Source organism: Nylanderia fulva, unplaced genomic scaffold, assembly GCF_048542155.1.
Source record: "Nylanderia fulva isolate GAGA-0341 unplaced genomic scaffold, ASM4854215v1 Scaffold200, whole genome shotgun sequence".
Lineage (NCBI taxonomy): Eukaryota > Metazoa > Arthropoda > Insecta > Hymenoptera > Formicidae > Nylanderia > Nylanderia fulva.
In genome coordinates this window covers 188883-214039 of record NW_028190265.1, presented here as the reverse complement: position 1 = coordinate 214039, position 25157 = coordinate 188883, and the positions used below count along the sequence as shown (strand labels likewise).

General features: G+C 31.9%; 1 pseudogene across 1 annotated transcript; it reads right to left on the bottom strand.

Moving 5' to 3' along the window:
• Window positions 1–10617: 10617 nt before the first annotated feature.
• Window positions 10618–25054, bottom strand: LOC146723385 (uncharacterized; annotated as a pseudogene). The gene is made up of 4 exons (XR_014924618.1): window positions 24923–25054; window positions 24308–24643; window positions 23813–23954; window positions 10618–10893 (listed from the first exon to the last, which is right to left on the bottom strand). The product of XR_014924618.1 is annotated as an uncharacterized LOC146723385 (transcript).
• Between the last annotated feature and the right edge of the window lie 103 nt (window positions 25055–25157).

Sequence of the window (25157 nt, the reverse complement as noted above, 5' to 3'; positions counted from 1 at the left end):
CCCCCCCTTCCGGTTTCCCCTTTCCCCCCTTTCCCGCTCTTACTTTACTCCTCGTTTCCTTGTAACCCTTCTATCCTACTACTTAACCCTTCTCTTACCCCCCTCTTCCTTATCGCCTCCATTCAACCCCTTTCCCTATCCACTGAGTCAAACCGCCGCCTTCAGATCTATGAAGGCCGCTACTACCTTACCTCCCTTCTTCTTCACTTTTTATTGATCAGGTGTTTTGGCACATATATACTTCATCCCCCCACCCCTTCCTAAAGCCTGTTTGACTTTTCCGGCAACATATTCCCCCTCTCTATTTCCTCCTTAACCTTCTGTTAGAATCCCCACATACCCTTATAAAACGTTTGGCATCAAAGTCCCCCTCTGTGTTTTTCCACCCTTTTTCCCCGTTCCCTTTTTTAACAGTGGTACTTACCCCTTTCCACCTTGTCCATCTCCCCTTTTTTCTATTCCTTTTCCTTCCTTCCTTTCCCCTTTTCAGCACCCCCTCTTCTTTCTAACGTTACAATCAAAGGGTGATGGCCCGACTCTATGTTTCTCCCACCTCCCTTTTCCTCTTTATTTTTTCCTTTTACTCTTAATCCTCCCCCCCCAAACATAGTTTTCCCCTTTTTCCCCCCTTTTCCTTCCCCCTCCTGTATATTTTTGTTTTCCCCCCCCCTACCCCCCTCTAATCCCTCCTTTAAAAAATTCCCCATCCCACTTCTTCTGCTTTTTTATCAACTTCCTCCCATCCTCTTTTTACCTTTTTTTCCTTCGATCTTTTTTTTCCTCTTCCTCCTCTCCTCCATAAACTCCCCCCCTTCTACCTTCCTTGCTTAAAATCTCCCCCCCAAAAATCGTCCATTTGCCCTTTTCTTTCTTTTTCCTCCTTTCCCTTTCTTTTCCCTCCATTTTCCTTTCCATGCCCCCCCCCCGTTAATGTATAACCTTTTACCCTCCACTTCTCTTTCCTCCCCTTAAACCCCGCCATCATTTTTCCCCCCGGCCTTTTCTCCCTTTTCCTGATACTTTTACCCCCTTCCCTCTCCCCCTTTTACCCCCATGATCATTCCCCCCATCGGTTTTTTCCTTTTTCTTTTTTCCTCTTTTTTGCTGCTTGCTTCTCCCCATCTAAAACCCTTTTTCGGTAACCTTTTTTTTAATCGCCTCCCCCCCCCCCTTTTCCTCTACCCCTTTTTTCCATCATCCCCACTCCCCCTCCCAATCCTCTTTTCCCCCTTTTCCCGAATTTTTTTTTCCTTTGGGTTTTTCAACCCCTGCCACATTCCAAAAACCTATCTTCCATTCCTCTTTTACTTCCCTTTTTCCTTTCCTCTTGCCCCTTTTCTTTTTTTCTATTCCCTCCCCCTTTCTCCCTCCTCCCTTTTTCTCTTCTTACTACTCTTTTTTCCCCTTCCCCTTTTCCCTTTTCCTTTTCTTTTTCTCCCCTCTTCTATCCTTTTTTCCTCCATTCTTTTCTTCATTCCCCCCTTCCTTTTCCCCTCCTTTTTCCATTCCTTCTCTAATTTCTCCTTTCCCCTTTTTTTACCCCTTTTTTTTTCCCTTCCCATTTTCCCCCCAAAAATCATTGATTTTTTTTCCCCTTTTCCGTAGTTTTTCCCCCCCTTGTTTTCCCTTTTTCCCCCTTTTTTTTCCTCCCAATTTATTTTCTCCATTTTATCTTTCTTTTCCCCCCATTTTTTTTTCTTTCCCCCCTTTCCCCACCCCCTTTCCTCTTAAAAAACTCTTTTTTTTTTCCCTTTCCTGTCTCTTTTGTTTTTCTGGGTGCCTGGTTCTTACAACCACCATTTTTCCCCCTTTCCTTTCCCCCCTTTTTTTAAAACCCTTTTTACCCCTTCTTTTTCCCCTTTTTCCCCCCCCATTTCTTCCTTTTTTTTTCCCCCCCTTTCTTTTCTTTTCCTTTTCCCCTTTTTCTATTCTTCTTATAAAGATTTTTTTCCCCTTTTTTCCTTCCTCCCCCTTTTCCCCCCTAAATTTTTTTCCCATGTTTTCCCCCTTTTTCCCCCTTATTGACTCCCCTAAAACCCCCTTTCTCCCCCCTTCTCCCCCCTCTTTTCCCCTTTTTTTTTTTTCCTTTTTTAATTTTTTCCCTTTTCTCTATTTTTTTGCCTCCAAATCTATCACCCCTTTTTCCCCCATTTTTTTTATTTTTTTGCAAATTTTAAAAAATAAACGGGACTTTTCTATTCAGTTTTAACCGCCTATCTGCCCATTCGCGGGGGTTTTTGCAATTAAAAGGACACCCTTATATAGGGGGGTTTTGGGAAAACCCACCACACCACCACCCCAACCCATATATATTATATGGGGTGTCCCAAATTTGCGAACCACGGGGAAAAGGGGAATAGAGCTTTTTAAAAAATAAAAAGCCCGGGAATTTTGTGATTTTGCAATAATTATTGAGTTTTTATTTAAAAACTAAAAAAAAAGGGTAATTTTATATATTTTTAATATATTTTTAAAAAAATTTTAAAATTTTTTTAATCTTTTATATCTTTTATATCATTATATTTTTAAAAATATTATAAAAGATATTTTTTAAAAAAAAAACTCAAAAAATTTTGCAAAAACCCAAAAAGATACGGGGGTTTTCTATTCATTTTTAACCCCTCTTTTGCCCCCCCCCGCAGTGGTTCGCAATTAGGGACACCCTGTTTAATTTTATTGTGTTGGGTTTGTTGGGGTGTGGTGTGGGGGGTGTGTTCTATTAAGTCTTTATATAATTTTTAAAAAATTTTATGTAAAGTATGTTGTGATTTAGGGTGTAAAAAAATTTTTTTGGGCCCATTTGCTAACAATTTTAGCGTGTGGGGGGGGTGTTTTGTGTTAAAAAAAAGCCTGTTTTTTTTAATTTTATTTAAAAAATTTTTTCTTTGTAAAAAAAAAATTTTTAAAAAATTTTTTTTTTTTTTTAAAAGAGTATTTTTGAGATTAAAAAGAAAAGCCTTTTATTATCAAAACAAACAGTAGTTTGATGAAAAACCCCAAAAATTAATTTTTTTTTTCAAAAAAATTAAACCCAAAAACTTTAAATCTTATAAATTTTAAACATTTTTTATTTTTAGATTATAAATTTAATTATTTTTTTTTTGGAAAATTTGATTTTTTTAAAAAAAATTTTTAAATAGTGTGCCAAAAAGTTAAAAAATGAATGTAAAAGAGAAAAAATAGACGGAAAAAAGAGCAAAGAAACGATAGATATTTTAAAAAAAAATAATAAATAAAAATAGACCGACTATAGATAATTTGATAGATAGGTAAATCGAAGATATTTCGAAAATAACACGAGCTAAAAAAATCGTTATATTATAAAATTTTTATATTTTTTATATGTAATCTAACAGGGTGTCCAAAAAAATCGGAAAGAAAATCTCAACGTTTTGCTTGCGTTTGGTTAAAAAAAAAAAATATTTTTATCCAAAACGATATATTCGTCTTATTTGTTTTTAAAAATATTTTCTCCCAAAACGTTTTGCTGGCGTTCTGGTTTTAAAAAAAGATTTTTATATGGGACGATTATTGCTGCTAATGTTTTCTAAATTTTTTCCCCAGACGATTTGCATGTGCTTTCTGGTTATTAAATTTAGAATTCAATCTTTATACCTACATGCAATGCCTGAAGTCAAATTCAAATACAGGAAACGTGTAGAAAAAATGTCGAATTTTCGAAGATAAACAACATTTTGTTATTGGAGAATACCCCTCGGGATATAATCGTATCCAAAAAGCATGCGCTCAAGGATGTCGCATGTCGACTTTCTCATATTTGGAATAAATTTAGAGTCATTCATAATCATAGCAAGAATAGATGCCAATTTAAAGATTGGAAAAATATAAAAACTAAAAAACCCAAAGGCCCAAAAGGGAAAAGGCTTAGGGAAAAGCACCTAAAGAAACTAAATGAATCCGTCATTTCAAAATTGGTGGAATTTTCAGATACGAGGATTCTAAAAATTGGTATTCAAAAAGGTCTCTTTTCTAATAATAAAAATTTATCAAATCAAAAATTTGTTATATTCTAATACTATTGTTTCAAAAAAACCTTTGAGCAAAGCTCGTTTTTCTATAAAACGGATAGACAAAAAAAAAAAAAAAATTTTGTGGGTGCGTTTCACGGGGAAGGGCGAGAAGGGCTTTTTTACCTCGATATTTAAAAAAATTTATTAATTTTTTTATTTTCAGTTACATATAATTATCAATTAATTACTTATCATAACATGTTGGGTATAATATTTATGGGCATTACAGTGGTTAAAATTTTTACTAGTGTTCAAATAAAACGTTACAATTTTTTTTTTCTAAAAATATAATTTTTTTGAAAATAATGTGCAAAAAAAAGTTCCAGTATTTTCAACGGAGATAACTATTTTTTATGTTACAGAAATGTTTGAAAGGCAATTTCAATACATTAATCAACTTTATTTTTTGATATATTGTCTAATATAAAATTTTTTAAAATTTATTCCTTTTAACTATTCTGCATACAGGGGAAAAGTCAATAAATTGAAAAGGTTTACGAGATATTTTACTAAATTTAAAATTTTAATATAAAAAATAAAAATTTTCGTAAATAAAAAATTAGTGTTTGAAATACTTTTATTAAAAAATTTTGACAAATAAAAAAAACCATAAAAAAAAAAACAATTGCTAAGCAGCTATAATTTTTTTCGTAAAAAAACTGTTTTTTTTTTATACCAATTTTTTTCGTTAATTTCATACTAAAAACAAAATTATTAAAAATAAATTTTTACGAGATATTTTTTATTTTTTAAACAAAAAATATCATGTCGATTATGTAAATATCTCGGAAAAATATTTTTCTTGGGTACATTTTTTATTTTTATGCAAAATTTACAAAAAATCTATTTACAGAAAAAGCTTAGAATAAATTTTATAAAATAAATTAAAATTTACTAAATAAATAAGTTGAAAATTTCCTCTTTAAAAAATTCTAGCATCAACTAGCCTTCTTTGAGATACTAAAATTTTTATTTTAAACATTTTTTTTTTTTCATTTTAGCGTAAAAAATTTTTTAAAGCTTTTTGAAACTTTGGGTAAATTTATTACATCTCATACTTCCTATATATATATAATATTATATATATATATATATTTTACCCACAAACAAATAAAGTTTTACTAAACATTTTTACATGAAAGTATATTTATTTGTTTTTTCACTCATAGATTAACTTTTTCAACATATATTACTTGTTTATTTGTCATTATATCCCAAAATAGCACGTTACAACATAAATGTGCATTTGGTAAAAATTCAAAAACACAAGAAATATATTTTAATTAAATTTTAATCTATGAGGGGAAATTCAACAACAGGATTTCATGTAACTCACTTTTTTCCTTTTTTATATTCCGTTTATTGTAGCAATGAACAATTATAAATCGGTTTTTGCTGGGTAATATATTAAAAACCATTGAAAACCCATGTAAAATTGTTTTAAAAATTATCCTTGAAAATTTATTGAACACTTGCAAACCCATGTAAAATAAATTTGTATGAAAAATTACGATTAAAAACCCCAGTAAATTAATGAAAAAAAAAAAAATTCGCCAAGTGAAAGAAAACTTTCCCAGGGGAAATTAAATTTTGGACATAATAGAGTCGTAAAAATAAATCAGTAAAAATTTAATTTGAAAGTAGAATCGTCCAAAAAAAAAACTTCTTTAAAAAAAAAAAGATAAAAAATGCCAGCCCAGCCCAGTGAAAAAAAAAAAAAAATTTTAATTAAAAAAACTGGGCGCGCTCAAGTTTAAAAATTACAATCCCTTTAAAAGTAACATTATTAATTTAAACCCAAAACATATTTTAACTGAATGATTTTTAAAAAATAAAATTTATTTAATATTTTATATTTTTGCCCCCCATTTTTTTTCTAAATTTTTTTTTTTTTTTTGGGGTGGGGGCATTTTGTTATTTTTTTTTTTAAAAAGAAAAGTTTTTTAGGTACGTTTCTACTTTGAAAATTTTAAATTTTTACTTTTCATATACGACTTATATGTCTGAAACTTTTAATTTCCCACGTAAATTTTACTTTCACTGGCGCAATTTTTTTTTTTTTCTATTTTTTACGTTTGACATGGGTTTAAAATGAAAATTTTTCATACAATTTATTACGGGGTTTTGAAAGTGGGATCTACATAAGTTTGCAATGGTAATTTTTAATCAATTCTACAGGGTTTGAAATGGTTTTTTTTAATAGGTTCTACATGAGTTTGCAAGGGGTATTTTTCATGGGATTCTACTAGGTTTGCAAGGGGTTCTTTTACATGGTTTTGCAATGGTTAATTTTGCCTAGGATTCTACAGGGTTTGAAAATGATTAATTTTTCTAGGATTCTACATGGGTTGCAAAGGATGGGATTTCCCGGGGGTTTTGCAATGGAAATTTTTTTTAATGGCGTGCCCAAACGTGCCTTTTTTACCTTTTTTTAAAGGTGAGTTTTTAGGTTATTCATTCATTTTGTTTTTTTTTTATCCAAAATAGAACATTATTAAAATTTTTATCAAAACTTTTTTGTTTAAAAGAGTGTACATCATATCCTAGAATCCTGTCATTCCCCTAAACCCCCTATTTTTTAAAATTTACCCAGTGGGTGTTGTGGTTTGTGTTGTGTGACTAATGTCGACATTTTTATAATTTTTAAATTAAAATTTAATAAAAGTTGCAGGATTCGAAAAGAAAAAGTTGACACAGACTTTTCCAAAGGGCGTTTTCAAGGTTTTTAAAAGGTCACTTTTTTTCAAAATAAAATTTTCCCTTATTTTTCTCATATAAATCTTTTTTTCCTCGCAATTTTTACAAAAAAGTTTAAAGGGTTTAAAAATTTTTTTTTTTTTTCCATAATCTTAATAAATTTCGAAAATTACAAATTTTTTATTTATAAATATTTCATTTATGAAAAATTTGGTAACTATTTTTAAAAATTTATTCACTTTACCCATCTTACCCTTACAACCTTTATTTAAAATTTGCAAAAAAATTTTGGTTTATAATAAATATTATTAACATCAGTTTTATTAATTGATGTTTAATTTATTTTTAGACTTATGGGCTAAAAGCTCCCATTTTTTGAAAAAAACTGTTTTTTTTACAATTTCAAATAGCTTTTAATGATAATTGAATATTTCCTTTTTTTTTAATTATTTTATTATTATTTTAAATCTAAATAAACTTTTAACTTATGCCAGCACATACAAATACTTTGTTCTTTATTTTTTATTATTTTCATTTTTTTTTCAATCTCAATCAATTCTATAACCTTTTCCAGCGATAAAAAACATGTATGTTTTTATTATTGTTAACTTTGTCTTTTCATTACCTTTCTTCATAGTTTGAATTATCCCTTCATCTTTCAATTTTTCGCAGAGATTTATTAAATTTAAATAACTTCCCCACGAAAATAAAGTTTGCTGGAAGATATCAGCAACGTACTTTAAAAACATGATTACGGGGAAAAAACAGTTTTTGGTACAGTAAAGGAAAGAAGTAATACATGAAAGTACGTATTGGCAAAAACCTTACCCGGGGAGCAGATTTGTGTAAGGTGTCGCTGCACTAATGGGGGACGTAGATTTTTGAATAATTGTCTAATAAAAAAATAAAATTAAAAAAATTTAGTTTAAAAAGCTTTTTGCATAAAAAAAATTTTATTTTTTCAAATTTTTGGAATAGTTAATTAATTAATTTTAAGTTATTTTAAAAAATTTTTTTAAAGTCTGTTTCAAAATTTTTTTTCATTGATAAATACAGTATTCTTTTTTTTATATTTTAATAATTAAAAAATTCATTTTTTAATTAGTAGTAAACTATAAATTCATTTTAAATTTTGAAAATATTGTGAATATTAAATTTTTATCTTCTCCTTCCTCCCTTCAATCTTTTTAAAATTCAAGGGTTTTTGTGTACACGCGGCCTTTTGTAAGTATTTTTTTAATTTTGGAATTGAGAGTATTAAAATGAAAAAAAAATTATGAAATAATAACCCTTTTTTTTTTTTTCTTATTATTTACTCAGATTTTTTTTCTATTTTATAAATAAACCTTTTAGAGTTTAAATTTTTCAAGTAAACTAATTGTAAAAAATTTAAATTTATGCTATAATTTTTTAAATCAAAAGAAAATAAGTACAAAGAGACAGTGATAGTGAGTGAAATGAGGGGTGTGTTTTTTTTTTTTTTTTTTTTTTTTTTTTTTTTAAGGAGAAAATACTTTGCGTACAGGTTGGGGGACTAAAATCTTAACGACAATACCGACTAAAAATAGCCCTCTTTCACCATTTTTTTGGCCCCCGCGTGGGGCCCCCCCAGCTACTTCGCGGGGGGGATTTAGCCGCACTTTCTCTGTAAAGGGGCTGTTTGGCCAGCTTCCCCCGCTCGCGCTTTTTTTTCCGCACCCTTTAACACGGTCGTAGCGTAGTACTTGAAGTCCCGGCGGGAAACGAGTTTAAACATTGGGGGTATCATACTTTCGGGAAGATTTTGCATCCTATTCCATCTTCCCATATTCCGGGTTTCCGAAACGAGGACACACGAAAAATGCCTGCATCTTAAATTGCCCTACCATTTGGGGCATCAGGGGATCTTGGTTTAAACCCTATGAAGGTACCCCCCGGTAACAGCCTGCCGGATATCATTGGTAGTTTATTTTAACTCTCCAGGTTTCCGGTTTCCCCCAGGGCTCGGTCGGTATACCGTGGTCCATCTTCCCTTCGCGACGTACCCCAGGCAATGCCACTTTTGCAAGCCTTCAGTTCCCTGGGTTCGAAGCTCCCCCCTAGTCAGGTGCGAGTTTTTTTGTTTTGACGCAGATCTTCCTTTCCTCTCAAAATCAAAGGGAAAACCTACCCCTATCACGCATGCCGCATTTTCCCAAAAGTACAAAAGGGCGCTGGTCCCGGGGTGTGCTGACTCTTAGACTGAGGCAAGCTTCGTCTGGACTTTGTTTGCTCGCACCTCAAAAAATTGGGGCCCCGTCATGAGCACAGATCTTCACCGACCTAGATTTTTTTTTCTATTTTTTTTTGGGACCCCGACTTTGGGCATGAGTCGCATAGTTTGGCTGTCACTGGGAGCTTTGTTGCAGCTGTCTCCACACCCTTTTTAAGAAACCCTTGGTCATTATTACCCCTAAGTATCGAATAGCTGTTTGAGTTTGCTTTTTCAGGTTCCCGAGATTGAGCTGAGGGTCTTTGCACTTCCTGCCAGAATTTAAAAACCGCCTCCTCTTCTGCTACAGTCTACCCGACCGACTTCATCCACTAAAATTTTTTTGGAACGTCTTTAAAATTCCATGTCACTTCCTCCAGGTATTTCCACTTCACAACCCTAATCATCACAAATGAAGATTTTAGTTTCAGGGGTAGTTTTTTGCTCAGAATCCTCGTAATACTTTTTCCTAAAAGTGGCCCTAGTCTGACCCTTGCGGGGACGCCCCCGTAACCTTTAACCCCTCTCCCCCGGGTTTCTGGTGTAGTCAAAACCCTTCAGGAAGAAAACTAGCGACTTTTTTCGTAGGTAAAAAGGGTCTTCAGTGATTAAAGCTTTATGTATTTTTCCCATTCGCTGAGTTAAAGGCTTTTAAAATGTCAAACGGGGAAACCAGAAATTTTTATGGACCCCCCCTTCCCATCTTTTCCCGACATGCTTTTTTTTGCCTGCTGATACTTGCTCTAGGGGCTCTGGTAGCCGGCCTTTTGAACCCCAAAAGTGGTCGGTATTGGGGTTCAAACCGCTTCTTCGACCTGTTGTGGATAATGCGTTCCAGGATTTTCCCCCAAGTACCCAGTAAGAGTGGGCGGTTGAGATGGCTGTCTAGTGGCTTTTTCCTTTAGGGGAGTACCCTTATCGTTTCCAAAAGTGGGGAAGGTGGTTCCAGTAAGAGGCCTTGTAGGTCTCCAAAAAAACTCCTGGTGTTGCCGTAAAGCTTGTTTGAGGGGTACGTTGGGGGAAACCCATCTGGGGCCGGAGCTTTTTTTATTTCTAAACCTAACCCCACCTAGCATTTTTCTTTTTTCCGTTATGGTGGGGTCTCTTCGTTTCCCCAAAACCCCCCTTGGAAGGGGGATTTTGGGGTTGGTTTGGGAAAAGGGCACTTTCATTTTTCGCAAAATAGAATAGGACAGTGGGGTTTATTTTCTTGTCCAGTTTCTAACGACAACTGGTAGGCCTGCCCCATGGGTCCCTTTTCCAACCTCTTCCAAAAGCATGGGCCTGTGTTTCTCTTGCTCTCTTAATGGCTTTATTTAATTTTACCGTGCTTCTTTTACTGGTTGTAAAGCTGCTCAAAAAGGGCGTTTTTCCCAGCCCTTTAGCCGTTTTGCGAGCCTTTACAATTTTTTCCTCAGCTCAGAGGGTTTTTTTATTTCCCCCCGTACACCGGTAAAATCGCTTGTTACTTGTCGCCCTGGGATTGTTGCATCGCAGGCTTAGTCAGTCTCAATGTGATTTTATTTCCTTTTCACTTGGCTTTTTTCCCAGCAACGGGGACTTTAGTGCATCTTTAACAGGGCCGGGATCATACTGCTAGTTTCCAGCCCACTGGGTTAGCTCTTGTACTGGGACTTGACCTATTTGCATACAAATTTTTTAGGTTACCCCCCCGTATTGGCACAGTGGTCGTAGCGTGTAAATATCGGAGACCCCCCCAACTGTTACTTCTCCCTTTCCAGGTATGCTAACAAAAGTCACAACATTAACTCGCCTCCCCTTTTGAAGTGGGGTTATCGCCTTTTTGAGTAAGACGACGTCCAGTAGCGACATCGCCTCCAAAAACAGGGGCCTCCGTATTGTCGCTTCTACCCCATAAGCCCATGCTTTTAAAAACTCCCGCAATGGTACAGGGGAAATACTTTGGGACTTCCACTAATTTGGGCCCGGAATCAGCAAATCTTCCTGTGTTAGGTAGGGGGGTGTAACAAATGTAAAATTTTTATGCCCCCGAATTTGGCTCTTATAAAAACCCGGGGCCTTTCTTTGGCTACCCTGGAGAGTTCGTCCACTCCCAAAGGTACTTTTTCAGCACATTTGGTGATCCTTTTGGGTACGGCTGCTTATAGGGGTTTGAATTTGAAAATTATCTAACTTACTCTCGTGCAGTTTGTAAGTGGTCTGGGCAATTCACAGGTTGAATTGAAATTTTAGCGTCTAACATTTTTTTGGGGCCGCCTTACCACCTGGAGGGGTTTTTTAAAAAACAGGGGAATTACCCCATCCGCAATGTAGCACAGTCTTCAGTATTTTATTGCCACACAAAAAACATCGGGGTTCCTTTCTGATTTTTTGGCTTTGTGGCCAATTTTTCCACATTTGGCCAAGTCTTCGATCGTTTCTTTGTTTCTGCATTTGCTGCAAAATGACCAAAATTCCAGCACCTGAACATTTTTTAGGTCTTTTAGTAGGGTCTTATTCTCAGTTACCCCCCCTATTTTAAAAGTTTTTTGCCGTTTTGAAAGGGTTTTGGCCAATCCCTTCCATTTTTAAATTGACGGGGGTAAGGTCCCCCCGTATGCTTTCGGAGGGGCTTTTATCAGTTTCAGAAATGGGTCCTTCCCCCGCAGTTTTTTAGTGCTTTTTAGATTTTAGGCACCGTGTGGTTTTCAAGGTCCTTATTCCCGATCCTGTTGGGGACCTTTCGACCCCGTGCGTCCTCTCCAAGGTGAAGAAATGGATTTCCATCTCCTGCGGTCACCCTTTTTGGGTTTTTTTGCTAGATAAGAACATATCCCCCCCTATTGTTCTTTTAAATTTTTTTTTTCCCCCCTTGGGGTTATCATCGCGGAAGCATCTTTTTAACCCTTTTTTAGGATCTCAGATATGTTTTTGGTTGGACGAATATTAAGCATAGGGCGTTTGTGTTTCTTTTTCGGTGCCTTTTCTTTTAACTTTTTCCACCAGGCGGGGCCTTTCAAATGCGTTTTGGCTTCGGTTAGGCTCGGGCTAACGGCAGAGTCCGTTTCATTAGTCTTCAAATTTTTTTGGCTCCTGCTTTTCTCCGGAGGGGGAAAAGCGTTTTTTCTTTTAACTTTCCGAAATTTTTCGGTCTTTGGGGTTGCCGATTTTCCTCTTTCTTCATTTTTTGATCCTTTATCGCGTCTCCAATACATTGCCAGTGACGGTTTAGGGTTTTTACTACCCTACCCATGTGGTGCCGTTTGATTTTTCCCAGTTATCGAATTCTCCGATGATCTTTTTTAAAGAGCGTCACGTCGTACAAAATTGCGGATCTCTCCATTACGTTATCTTGCCCTTTATGAAATCCGCCGGGGAGTGGTGTTTTCGTGCGCTCCCCGGCCTTATTTAAACCCTTTTGCTTTCATTTGTTTTATTTCTTTTTTTAAAAATCCTACTGTTCCACGAGAACCTAGGGAAAACCAAAATCCGCTCCGGGGAGAGCCCCGGTTGCCGTAGTAAGGCCACTAAATTACGCCTAGGGGGGACCTGGTCCTCAGGGGGAGCCTAGCGACGACAATACCCGCGCTTCCATCCTGGCCGCTAGACCACTGACTGGGGTTTTTTTTGGTCCGCGGAGCTACTTTATTTTACTCCTACCCTTTCAAGCGATTCGGGCATTCCCCCTATCCCCACCTGGGGGACGGCCACGTAAACATACAAACCCCCGCCCCTGGGGAGAGATGTGTGTGTGTGGCGTGTGTGTGTTGGGGGGTGTGGTTGTGGGGAGAGGAGGAGAGGAGATAGAAGAGAGAGAAGAGTTTGCCAACATAACCCCAGCTGCGGAAGGGGGGCGCTACTATCGCCATTGTTGTAAAACGGGCGAGATGGGCAAAATTAAACCCCTCAAAATCTTTCAGTTTTGTACTGGGATATTTGGGGGCGCAGTGTTTTATACGGTTTTGAATACGGTAGACGATCTACATTTTCTGGTCGAGATGATATAATAAGATGACGGGGGCGTTTCTTAAAAAAAATTTTTCATATTTTGCTTTGCATTTTTTTTCTCTCTTACAACACGTAGAGCGAAAAAGACACTTTTTTTTAATAATTCGAAAATCAATCTAAAACGATTAATCTATTATAAACTCGATTCTTCGCCTTATTGAGGGTTCGAAAAATTATAAAGATAAAAGTCACTCCCTTTTTAAAATACACGGTGTCCCGTTACCCGCCCCCAAAAATGGTCCGGGGGGCACTCCGTGTTCTTTTAAAATGTTGATTTATAAAATATCTCGTAAACCCTTTAATTATTGACTTTTACTTGTTTCAGAAATGTTACAAGGGAACAATTTACTAAAAAACTTTATTGACTAACAATACAAAATTTTAAGTTGACTAATGATTTGAAAATTGCTTTCTACAAACATTTTGTAACATCAAAATTTTTTTTCGTTGAAATACTAACTTTATTTGCAGCATTATTTTCTAAAAAAATTTTACTTTTTGAAAAAAAAATTTTTAAGTTTTATTTAGAAATCAGTAATATATTTTACACCACTGTGAAAGCTCATAAAAATTCATACCCAAAAATGAAATGAAATATTTTATTCTACTAACTGTGAATGAATTTTATATATATATATATTAATCAGGGTTGGAAAGTATTTAAAAAAATTATTACAGTTTCAGTTTTTTTTTTATTAAAAAATAACTAGTTCAGTTAAAAGATCCCAACCGAAAGTAAAGCGTTACAGTTACAGTTTAAAAAATAACAGTCGTTACTTTTTTAGTTACTTTCTTGCGATGAAAATAAAATTCAGATCATACTTAAAAAAGAAATTTAAAGGTAAAAAAATGAAAAAAATTTACAATAAAATTCCTTAAAAACATTTTTATTAAATATTATTTATTTAATTTTCAAAATTTCTTTTATAAGAATTAAAAAATTTTAAAACCACAACTCCACTTGATTCCTCTGACCAATGAGCCAAAACCCAGTTATTTCGACAATTAGAAGGAAAGAACTTTTGGGAAAAGGAATTTTAATTATGGGGTTGGGTCTCAGAAATTCCCCCTGTTCCTTTTTAAATCCCCGGGAAGAAAAGGCGAAAAAAATTGGTCCCAAAGTCGGCTAATCGGGACTCGAAAACCCCAGACCTCCGCTTTCCGGGGGACTGCTCTTTTTCCAACTGGGGCTATTCAACACTTACGAAAAAATACTTTTCTCATGTTTTTTACCCCCCCCCCCCAAAGCGTCGTAATTTGGTCTGACGCGACAACAAAAATCGAAAACCCTTTTTTGTCAGCCTTTTAAATTTTTTTGCCCAATCTCCACTTGATTTTTCCACCAATAGAGCCAAAAGCGATGTTATTTCGAAAATTTTGAAGGGAAAAAACATTTTTTAAAGGAATTTTTTTTTTTAAACTTGGAAAAAAGTCGGCACGGAATTTTTTCACCCCATTAACCGATTTTCGGACCAATTTTTTCTCCCTTATTTTTTAGGGATTTTAAGGGGGGGGCAGGGGGAATTTTTTAATAACCTAGGTTCAAATTCTTTCCAAAAAGTTCTTTCCTTCAAATTTTAAAAAACATCGCTTTGGTTTTTTTCAGAAATAATGGAGATTTTTTAAAAAAATTAAAAGAGCTACTTAATAAATTCCCTTATTTTTGGTTAGATTTAATTACACCTTTTTATAAACTTTAAAATTTTTTGAATTCTAAAATAGCCATTTTGGGACATTTGGGAAGCGGAAGGTTCGGTTGACTCGATTTTCCCCCCCCTTTCCCCTTTTTTTTAAAAGGGGGTTGGGGAAAGGGAAAAGGGGGAAAATTCTGAGGGATCCCAACCCTGGTTCAAACCCTTTCCAAAATTGTTCTTCCTTTCTAATTTCCAAAAACACCGTTTGGTTTTGGCGGAAAATAATGGAATTGTGGTTTAAAAAAAATTTTAAAAAGCACAATTTAAAGTTTTCCTTATTTTCTCCGCTAACCACACGCGTTTTGGGGGGGGGGGTTTAAAAAAACTTGGAAAAGTATTTTCGTAATTCTGTCCTCATTGGAAAGGGAAATCCCCGGCAGGGGAAAGGCCCGGGGTTCGACCCCGATTCAGCCGCTTTGGGCCCAATTTTTTCCGCCTATTTCTTTAAGGGAGTTAAAGGAAGGAACAGGGGAATTTCTAATCCCAACCTGGGATTCAAATTCCTTTCCAAAATGTTTTTTCCCTTTCATAATTTTTTGCAATAACATGGGTTTTGGCTCTATTGTCGAGAGGAACAAGGGGGGAAATGTGGTTTTAAAAAATTAAAAAAGCTGACTAAATAAGTTTCGCATTAAAATTAAAAAATCTTAACGTTCGAGAGTTATAGAGTTTCTATTTATATTGTATAACACATGTTAAATAATTAAGATCTCTTTTTTTCCCCAAATTATTTTTTTCATCTTCCCGGAATATTTTATTCTTTTAAAAACTTATTTTTGCTGATATCAAAATGGCCCCGCAAGTCGTTTAAAAGCATAAAAAGGGAAAACAAAAAACTAAAAACGTTATCGGGGTCCCGATTTTTGGTGACCGGGGACAACAGAAAGAAAAATTTCTAACAGACGTTCCCAAATTCGCATGGGAAATGCCAGAATTTCCTGAAATATTCAAAAAAAGTTTAATTTCCCAATTTCCAACAAATATTCTTGGGAATCTCAAATTGGAACAACCAAAACTTTTCCGGGAATTTTTTTTTATGGATGTTTTGGGAATTTATAGGAAATGTTTTGGGGATATTTTTGTATCGTTCTAGGATAAAAAAAATTCAAAAAAAATTTATTTTTAAAAATTTGTTTTTTTATTCTGTTGTTCTCAAACAAAAAAATATGAATTTTTATATCTTAAATAAACGAAAAATTGAATTTTTTGTCTTAAATATTATGTCCCTTACGTAGTTTTAAAATTAAATAACAAACTGAAAATTTTAAAAAAACTTAAAAACCCAAAAAAGTGAAAAATTAAAAATGTGAAATTTTAATAAACTTAGATAAAACTTAAAAAACTTGAAAATTTTTTTACTAAAATTTAAAAGAAAAAATTTATTTTTTTCCTTTTTGCTTGTGTTGTTGTCTTCTGTTTCACCCTTAAATTTAAACCCAATAGCCCAAATTTTAAATTTCAATATTTTTTCTGTTGAATTCCTTCTCGCACTATTGGGCGTCTAGAAAAAATTTAAATTTTTTTTTCATTGTAACAAAAAAAATTATAATTAAAAATTTTGATTCAATCTTATTTCCCAAGGAGTCCCGGGAAAAATTTAGTAAGGTCTTTTTAAATATTTTTGGTTTTTGGGCTCGTATTTTCCAATCTTCCAACCCCCCCCAACGGGGTTGCACATTCTTTTTGGCTATAGTGGCCTATTCTGGAAACTTTCAGACAAACTTGTGCCTCCTTGTCCTTTCAAAAAGGTTTACCTTTATAAAAAAAATTATAAATTATGTGTTTGAAATACACATAAAAATTTTCAAATCTAATTATATATAAACAAATTATATAAAAACAAAAATACACCAAATTTTCTTTAAAACTTTTAATAAATAATGAAGTACTTCAGATTAAAATTGCGATCAAACTTAATAGAGTTTTTAAAATTTTTCCTTTTTGTGCATTTTTTTTACGTTTACGAGTTTCACTGACGTGGGGTAGTTAATGTTTTGAGAATAAATCTTACTAAAGAACTTTTTATCATTGCCTGATTTTTTATTTAAAGCGGTTTTTATTTTTCTTTGATTATTTTCAACCGTATCATCCATTTTAAACAGAAAAATTTTTTAAAATGATTAAAAAAAGAAAAAATTTCTTAAAAATATTAAAGTTTAGAAAAAACTTATGAAAGCTTTTTAAAATAATAATATGTATTGAGTTTTTTTTTGTACTATATATCTAGAAAATTGTACTTTTAAAAAAATGCGAAGAGAAAAAATTTTAATATACTTCAATCATAGTGCTCGATTTTTTTTTTCTTCTGTCGAATTAAGTTGATGTAGACGCTCTGTTCTTCTTCTTCATATTAGTATTATTTTTTTATTTTTGTATGTTTAAAATCGCCAAATTCCATTGCCCATTCAAAATTTTGCATTCCTTTAAACAAAATATATACGAAGGTTCTTTTTGTAAGAAAAAAAAACCTTAAAAACTTTCTTAATCGATATAATTGACGTAGCATTCGGTATTCTCACCCTTGTGAAATTTTGCTATTTTTTCTAGAATTTTTGGAAAAAAATAACGTGTAAAATTTTCAAGTTCTGTTTAGTAATGTAAATTCTGACTCTACTAAATTTTTTTTTATTTTGATATCCCTTTTTTCCATCGTACATTACAATGAAAAATAAAAGTAATATTGAAAGAAAAAATGAGGTCTTATTTACTGAAAAATAAAATTTTTTGAAACCATGTTTTATCCTTTTTTTTTAAAAAAATTTAACAAAATAACTTTTCCATGAGTTTTCAGGTCCTCTAGTTCGTTTATTGCAGCCTTCAATTGTGCTTTTTTAATTTTTTTGGGGAAACCAACAAAAATTTGATTTTCTTTTTCATTAACCAACTTTTTGGTACAAAAATCCTAGGTACAGTTGCCCTTTCTTTTCAGAGGAAACCTACTTTTGCCATTTTTACTGTGATATAAATTAAATTTTTAATTAAAAAAAAAAAAATTTAAATTATAAATGAATACTTTTATAAAAGATTTTAAAAATCAACATTTTTAATTAAGTAAAATTCCCCGGCCCATTCCATTTTAAAATAATATATTCTCAAATTTAAAATTCAAAAAAAAAAAATTAAATTAAAATGATTTGTAACTCTAAAGAAAAAAAAAAAAATTGTTAAATGTTGGGAAAAACGCAAAATTTTTTTTGTTGAACAAATTGCCTTTATAAAATATCATAGGTGATTTCCCGGGGCCCCAAAAGTTTTTTACTTTTTAAAAATTAAAAGGTGTTTTTGGGGGGAACAACTTTGCTTTTAAAACGTTTTTTTAAAAAATACAATAGTTAACAAAAAAATTTTTTTCCCCGCTTTTGAAATTTTAAAAAACCCTTTTTTTTTAAACCCAAAACATACCAGCACAACTTTTTGTAACAAATTTAAAAAAAAGGCCCCCAAGGGAAAAAAAAATGGGACCCTTTTTTTTAAAAAAAACAATAGAATTGTTCAAATTTTTTTAATGCTTTACAAGGCCCAAAAAAGGGGGTTTTTTTCATTTTTTTAAAAAATTTATTTAAAAGGAAAAAAAAATTTATTTCGAAAAAGGGGGCTAAAATCACACAAAAACTTTGAATTTTATTTAAAAAATTTCCCCAAAAACTTTTTCTTTTTATAAGTTTTAAAAATTCCTTTTTTTAAAATTTTTTTTTAATAAATTTTTTCTATAATAAAATTTTAAAAAAAAGGGGTTTTTACTTTTAAAAAATGGGGTATAAATAAAAAAAATTTCTTATTTGGGGCTTCCAAAATTTTTTATCCTTTTTTGTTAAATTTTCCAAAAATTTTTTTTTTTTTAAAATTTTTAAAAAAATTTTAAAAACTTTTTTAAAAAATTTTAAAAATTTCGCTATAAGAAAAAAAAATCATGGGTTGGGAAACTTTAAACAATTACCAAACTATTAAGCTTATTTTTTGGGTTTTTTTTTTTTCTTTCGAAAAAATGTTTTAATTTGATGTAACGGGGAAAAAAAATCTTTTTTTCTTCCCTTTTTAAAATTTTCAAATCCCTTTAAACCCCAAATTTTAATTTTCAAAAAATTCTTGCTCAAAAAAACCAAAAATACATCTTTGAATTAATAATAAAAATTTTCCAAAAAATTTTTCTGAAAAAAAATTTCAAAAAAAAAAAATTGTTTTCTTTTCCCCCTAACGCCTAAGGTGGAAATTTAAATTTTTTTTAATTTTCCCAACTTCGACTATTTTTTAAAAAAAAATCCTAAATTAATTTATAAATTTATATATTGAACATTTTTTTTTTTTCTCTTCCAATTTTAAAAAAAAAATTACCCCCCTTTTTTTTAATATATTTTTTTAAAATTTTCCAAAAAAAAATTTTTTGGGAAATTTAATTTAAAGAATTTTTTTAAAAATTTAAAATTTTTAATTTTTTATATTTAGATTATTTTGCAATAAACATTAATTTTCCCGCCCTTTTAAAAAAAAATTACCTTTTTTGTAATATCCGGGAAAATTTTTGGAAAAAAATTTGGAAAAAAAACTTATAAAAAAACTTGTAATTTAAATTTAAAAAAAAAAATTTTTCATTCCAATTATTTTCCCTTTTCCTTTATTTTCCCCGGGGAAAAAATTTTCATAACGAATTTTTTTGTAATTTTTCTTTTTCATTTTTTACAAGAATTTTTTGGTTTTTAAAAAAATTTTAAAAAATTTTTTATCCATTGTAAAAAAATCTTTTTTTTTTGAATTATTTTTTTTAATTGGGTTTTTTGTCTCGCAATCCGTAAAAAAAAATTTTTTTTCTCTTTCCCCAGATTTTCCTTGGGACTTTTTACATTTTTTCAAAAAGGGTTTAAAGTAAAAAATTTTTAAAAATTTTAAAAGTGAAACTTTTAAAAAAAACCCCCCAAAAAAAAAAACTTTTAAAATTTTTTTTTTACCGAGGGGGAATTTTTTTAACCAATTTTTTTTTTATTAATTTTTTAAACAAAATTTTTTCTTGAAAAAAAAAAATTTTTTTAAAACCCAAAAATTTTATTTTAAAAATTTTTATTTTAAAAAAATTTTTAGAATCTGGGAAATTTTTTTTTTTTCTTTTTTTTGTTAATGGTTTCATTTTTAAAAAAAAAAAATTTAAAAAATTTTTAAAATTTTCTTGTAAAAAATTTTTTTGAACCATTTTGAAAAAAAAAATTTTTTTATTTAATAAATTTTTTTTTTTTTTCCCGAAAAGGGGGGGGGGCCTAAAAAAAATTAAAATTTTTTTTTGGAGATTGGGGCCAGCAGTTTCCAGGGGTAAATTAAAATTTTTCCCCAAAATAAAACCGTTTTTTTTTTTTTTTTTTACCTTTTTTGAATTTAAAACCCTTTTTTTTCATTTTACTTTAAAATTAATTTAAAAAAATTTTTTTTTAAAACCCCAAAACCCAATTTTCAAAAAACTAGAATGTTCCCCCCCAAAAATTTTTAAACTGTTTAATTTTTTTAAATTTATTTTTCCCTTAACAAATAATAAAAAACCCTCTTTAAAAAATACATGGGAAAACAGGGCGTTTTAGTAAAAAATTTTAAAAATTTCCCGCAAAAAAATTTTTATTATTTAAAAGGCCATTTTCCCAAGCTTTTCAAAAGTTTTTAATCCCCTTAAAAAAAAAAAAAAGAAACGGAATTTAGGAAAATTTTTTCTTCAAAAAATGGGGGAAAAATTTTAAAAAAATTTGAAAATTTCCCAAAGTTTTTTTTGAAAACTATTTTATTTTTTAAAATTTGAGAATTTTTGGGGTTCCCCCCCTTTTTTTTTTATCGATATTAAAAATTTTTAAAAAGTAAGGGAAATTTTATAACTCCCAGAAAACCCTTTTTTTTGGGATTTTTAAAATTTGCGTTAATACTAAACACCAACGTAACATTCGCCCACAAGCACGCTCAAAAGTGCCGTTTTATTTAATAAAAATTTTTTTAATTGAAAATCTTTTAATATTAATTTTTGCAATTTTTACTTGATTTCAAGAAGGGGTCTTTTTTCTTGTGTAGACTCGTTTTTTTTTTGTTTTGGTCAAAAGAAAAAAAAAAGTTCGTTGTTGAGATTTTCATCGTTTAAAAAAACTCTGGGGAACGAATTCCTAATGGTTTTAAAAAAAGTTTAGCATTTTTTTTTCTTCCCATGTACCAATTTAATTTAAAATTTGGGATGCAAACAACGGCAATAATGTTCTTTTTTTTCAAAAATGAAAAAATCAAAATTATACATAAAAAATCAAATAATTGAATATTTTTTAAAAATAATAAATAATTTTTAAATTAAAAATAACAAATTCCTTTTTTTAAAAACCTTTTGTTAAGAGCTGCGATTTAATGATTGGCAATGCGTTTTTCATTTTTATTAAGTTTCTAAAAATTTTTTTTTTTTAATGTTTTAGACGGTATAAGGTAATTTCCCATTAATCCCTTTTGCTTTGCAATATATCTAAATTTTGGGGTTAAAGGTTTATTACCAAAGAAAAAAAGAGGAAAAAGATACACGTTATTATATAGTTATTAAATACATATTACAATCTTTATACAGGGTGACCCATTTTAACTTAGGCAGCCAATAACTCGAAAAATAAGCACACTACAAAAAAATGTTTAGAATCAAAATTTCGTCATTTTGAGGGGGACGTACAATGACGTTAACCATCAGCCCCTTCACCTCTCCCACTGGGCGGTGAGGGGGGGCAAGTTTTGAAATCTTAAATGGGAACCCCTATTTTTTATTGCATATTCGGAATCTTTGGCTAAAAAACACATACAATTTGTCTGAAACATTTTTCTCGATTCATGATAGATGGCGCTGTAATCGACAAAATGTCAATTTCTTCGATTTCTCTTACTGAGAACCCATGCTTACGATTCTGCAATACATTAACAATAAAAATACCACGTTTTCATTGTTTAATACTCGAAATTAGTCTTAAAACAAACTTTTCATTATTTTTTAAAACTTATTAATTATTTTTAAAAAAAACGGCTTTTAGCGTAACCCAGGAACAAAAAACGTGACTAGCAGTTTTTATTCCCTTGGGGTTTTTAACGTAGTCCCCTCGCCCTCACAATTCGGGGTGCTTGAAGGGTGGAAACCCGCCAGGAAAAAAGGTCGAGTGGACCAACCATTAAGGGAAAAGGGAAATAGTACCCCCAGTAAAGGAAAAGGGCGAGTGGGACACAACAGTTAGGCAGGTCAAGTAGTGACCCACCCCGGGGAAGGAAAAAGGGCGAGTTGGGACCCAACCCCTTGGCAAGATCGGTAGTGACCCCCCTGAAGGGGAAGGTCGAGTGGTAACCCCCAACAGTTAAAGGGAAGGTCATGTGTGCCCTCAGTGAAGACAAGGCGGTGGTGACCCAACATTTTAAGAAGGTGGTGGTTTTCCCAAACCTTAAGGGGAAATTGCATTGTTATCAGCTCTCTCCCAGAAAGGGAAAGTCAAAGTGTGCACCTTATTTTCTAAGAATAACAGTAATCGACAGCAAAAGTTACGTTGTACATTTCTAGCATTAAAGGAGTTATAGCTTCACAAGCTCTTCTTATTCTTTCCATCATATTCAATCTTGTCGTTGGAGCTTCACTATACACTGCATCTTTAACGTATCCCCCATTAAAAGAAATCAAAGGGGTTCAAATCCGGTAATCTCGGAGGCCACAGAACTGGTCCACCCCGCCCCTATCCACCGATTTGGGAAACCTTTGATTCACAAACATCCGTACAAGACGAGCATAATGAGCAGGAGCACCATCTTGTTGATCACCATAAATTTAGTCTAACTGCAAGGGGAACATTCTCTAGGTATATGCTGGCAAATCATTTTCGAGGAAAGTCTAAATACATTGGACTATTAATTAGACGTTCAAAAAAATGAGGTCCAATAACTTGGCCATTGCAAATGCCTACCCATACATACAAACTCCAACGATGTTGATTAAGCACCTCACGATACCAATGTGGATTTTCTGGTGACCAATAGTGGCAATTATGCCTATTGAGACTACCATTGCTGATGAATGTTGCTTCATCACTGAAACCAAAATATTACTAAAAAATCTGGATTCTGATCTAACATCTCAAGAGCCCATCTACAAATTGTAATCTGAGTACGTCGTCGCCCTCCTTAATTCCTGTACTAGAGTAATATGATACGGATGGTATTGACTGATCGTAACAATCTATGTGCCGTAGTTTTGAGGGGATTCCCGTTTCGCGTTCTATTTGACGGGTACTAATATGGTATTTTGATGAACCACAGCCAAAAACTGCGAGCAATCTAGGGGTCATTATTATTATGAAGTCCTATTCCTTCGCCCTTTCGCGATGGAAGTGGTTATTACGAGATCTTCTTTCAATGTTTATAATTTGTTGATCAGTAGGATGGCGGCAATTTGGGAATCGCTCCGCATAAGTACGGGCAGTAAGTCTGTAATTTCTACCACATCACCAATAGGTATAAAGAATATACGACTACTTCGTAGGAGTATAATTTTGCCATTTTACCAGAATTTTATCAGAGTACAAATTGTTAAAAAAATACATAAACACTGTGGACTTTGGCCACTAATGGAGTGCGCACTGAGTGTGCACTCGCCGCAGGTAATTGGGCGTTTCTTGTGCGGTTACTTTGGACATTCAAGTTGCCTAAAGGGCAAGTTACGCTAAAAGCAATTCTTGAGAAGTAATTATGAGTAAATATAAATAATGAGAAGTTTGTTTTAAGACTAATTTCGAGTATTAACAATGAAACGTGGTATTTTTATTGTTAATGTATTGCAGAATCGTAAGCATGGGTTCTCAGTAAGAGAAATCGAAGAAATTGAATTTTGTCGATTACAGCGCCATCTATCATAAATCGAGAAAAATGTTTCAGACAAATTGTATGTGTTTTTAGCCAAAGATTCCGAATATGCAATAAAAATAGGGGTTCCCATTTAAGATTTCAAACTTGCCCCCCCCCTCACCGCCCAGGGGGAGAGGTGAGGGGGCTGATGTTAACGTCATTGTAGTCCCCCTCAAAATGACGAAATTTTGATTGTAAACATTTTTTTGTAGTGTGCTTATTTTTCGAGTTATTTGGCTGCCTAAGTTAAAATGGGTCACCCTGTATATACATATTTATATATTTATGTTTCATATTAACAACTTATAAATTTATCTAAATACCTGACAATATTCTTCTATGAATTTCATTTCATGTTCAGTCAATCGTTGCAAATTACAATGATCAAGGCATTGATTGATTTGGTCGGGATCATTTTTTAAAAATGTTGCTAGTTGCATTACAGAATCAAAAGTAGAGTTCCATCTACCAAAATAAAAAAAGATGAAAGTATATTAGAAACTTATAATTTGAAAAAATATTTATATATACTCATATGCAGAATTAAATGAAAACATGATTAAAATTAAAAAACAGTAAATATGCAATTTATTTAGTTATAGAATTGAAGACAGTTGTAATGTTTTTTACTATTGTGTCGAGAGAATATCTATGGAAAAATAATATTGAATATACATATAAGCCACTGCGTGACTTGTACATAAACATTGCGAATATTATTTTTAGACACTGATAAAAATCATTAGGTACATCTATTATCATTCTAAGATCAAATAAGTTTCATATTTACAATCTAACGCAATAATAAATTTTTTTACCTGGTAATAACAGGAGTTTTTAAATAGACACCTAAAATTTCTTTTATTTTGTCAGATATTTGTGTAGATTTATTTTGTTTACTCCATAATTTGGTTAATTTAGCAAATGTCAATCTGTATAGTTTTTTATATGAAACATCATTGTCTAGAGCTTTCTCGGAATCTTTTACAGCGACAAGATTTAAACTGTGACTCACACATCTATGATGTGATGGAAGAATAAGCGAATCTTCTGCATCCATATCTTCTATATCATCTTTAATTAAAAGATCACTTAAATCGTGAAATTCTATAGCAGTAGATGTTTCATCTTCGTCCTCGTCTTTTACAAAATTCCTAAAAAATATTTAAAAATTTTACTCTCATGAATTATATTAAAATATTTTATATGTCAATTATGTTTTGTTAATTATATTTTTTATTTTTATTATACTTTAATTATATATATGCTATTATACCTTAATTTTAATTGTTTTAGTTAATTTTTTGTATTATATGTAATAAGGTAAAAGGAGTATGTAAGCGAGATGAAGAATGCCACATTCGTTTGAATATCCAAAATTAAAATATAAAATGTAAAAAATATACACAATATACTTTGAAACAAACTCTTACCGAAAAGCTTTAACAAAGTTGGATCCACTATCGGTAGTTACATAACACACTTTATTTTGGATATGATACTCGAGAAAGACTGAGTTAATTGCTCGAGTTAAAACATCGTATGTACGTATGTCTGCCTTTCATCCTACGGCAAGCCAATGCAGCTGATTTTCTCTCGAAAGTTACGGGATTCACCCAATGAATAGTTATGCCTAAATAACTCCTATAAATTTAGATTTTAATTTAT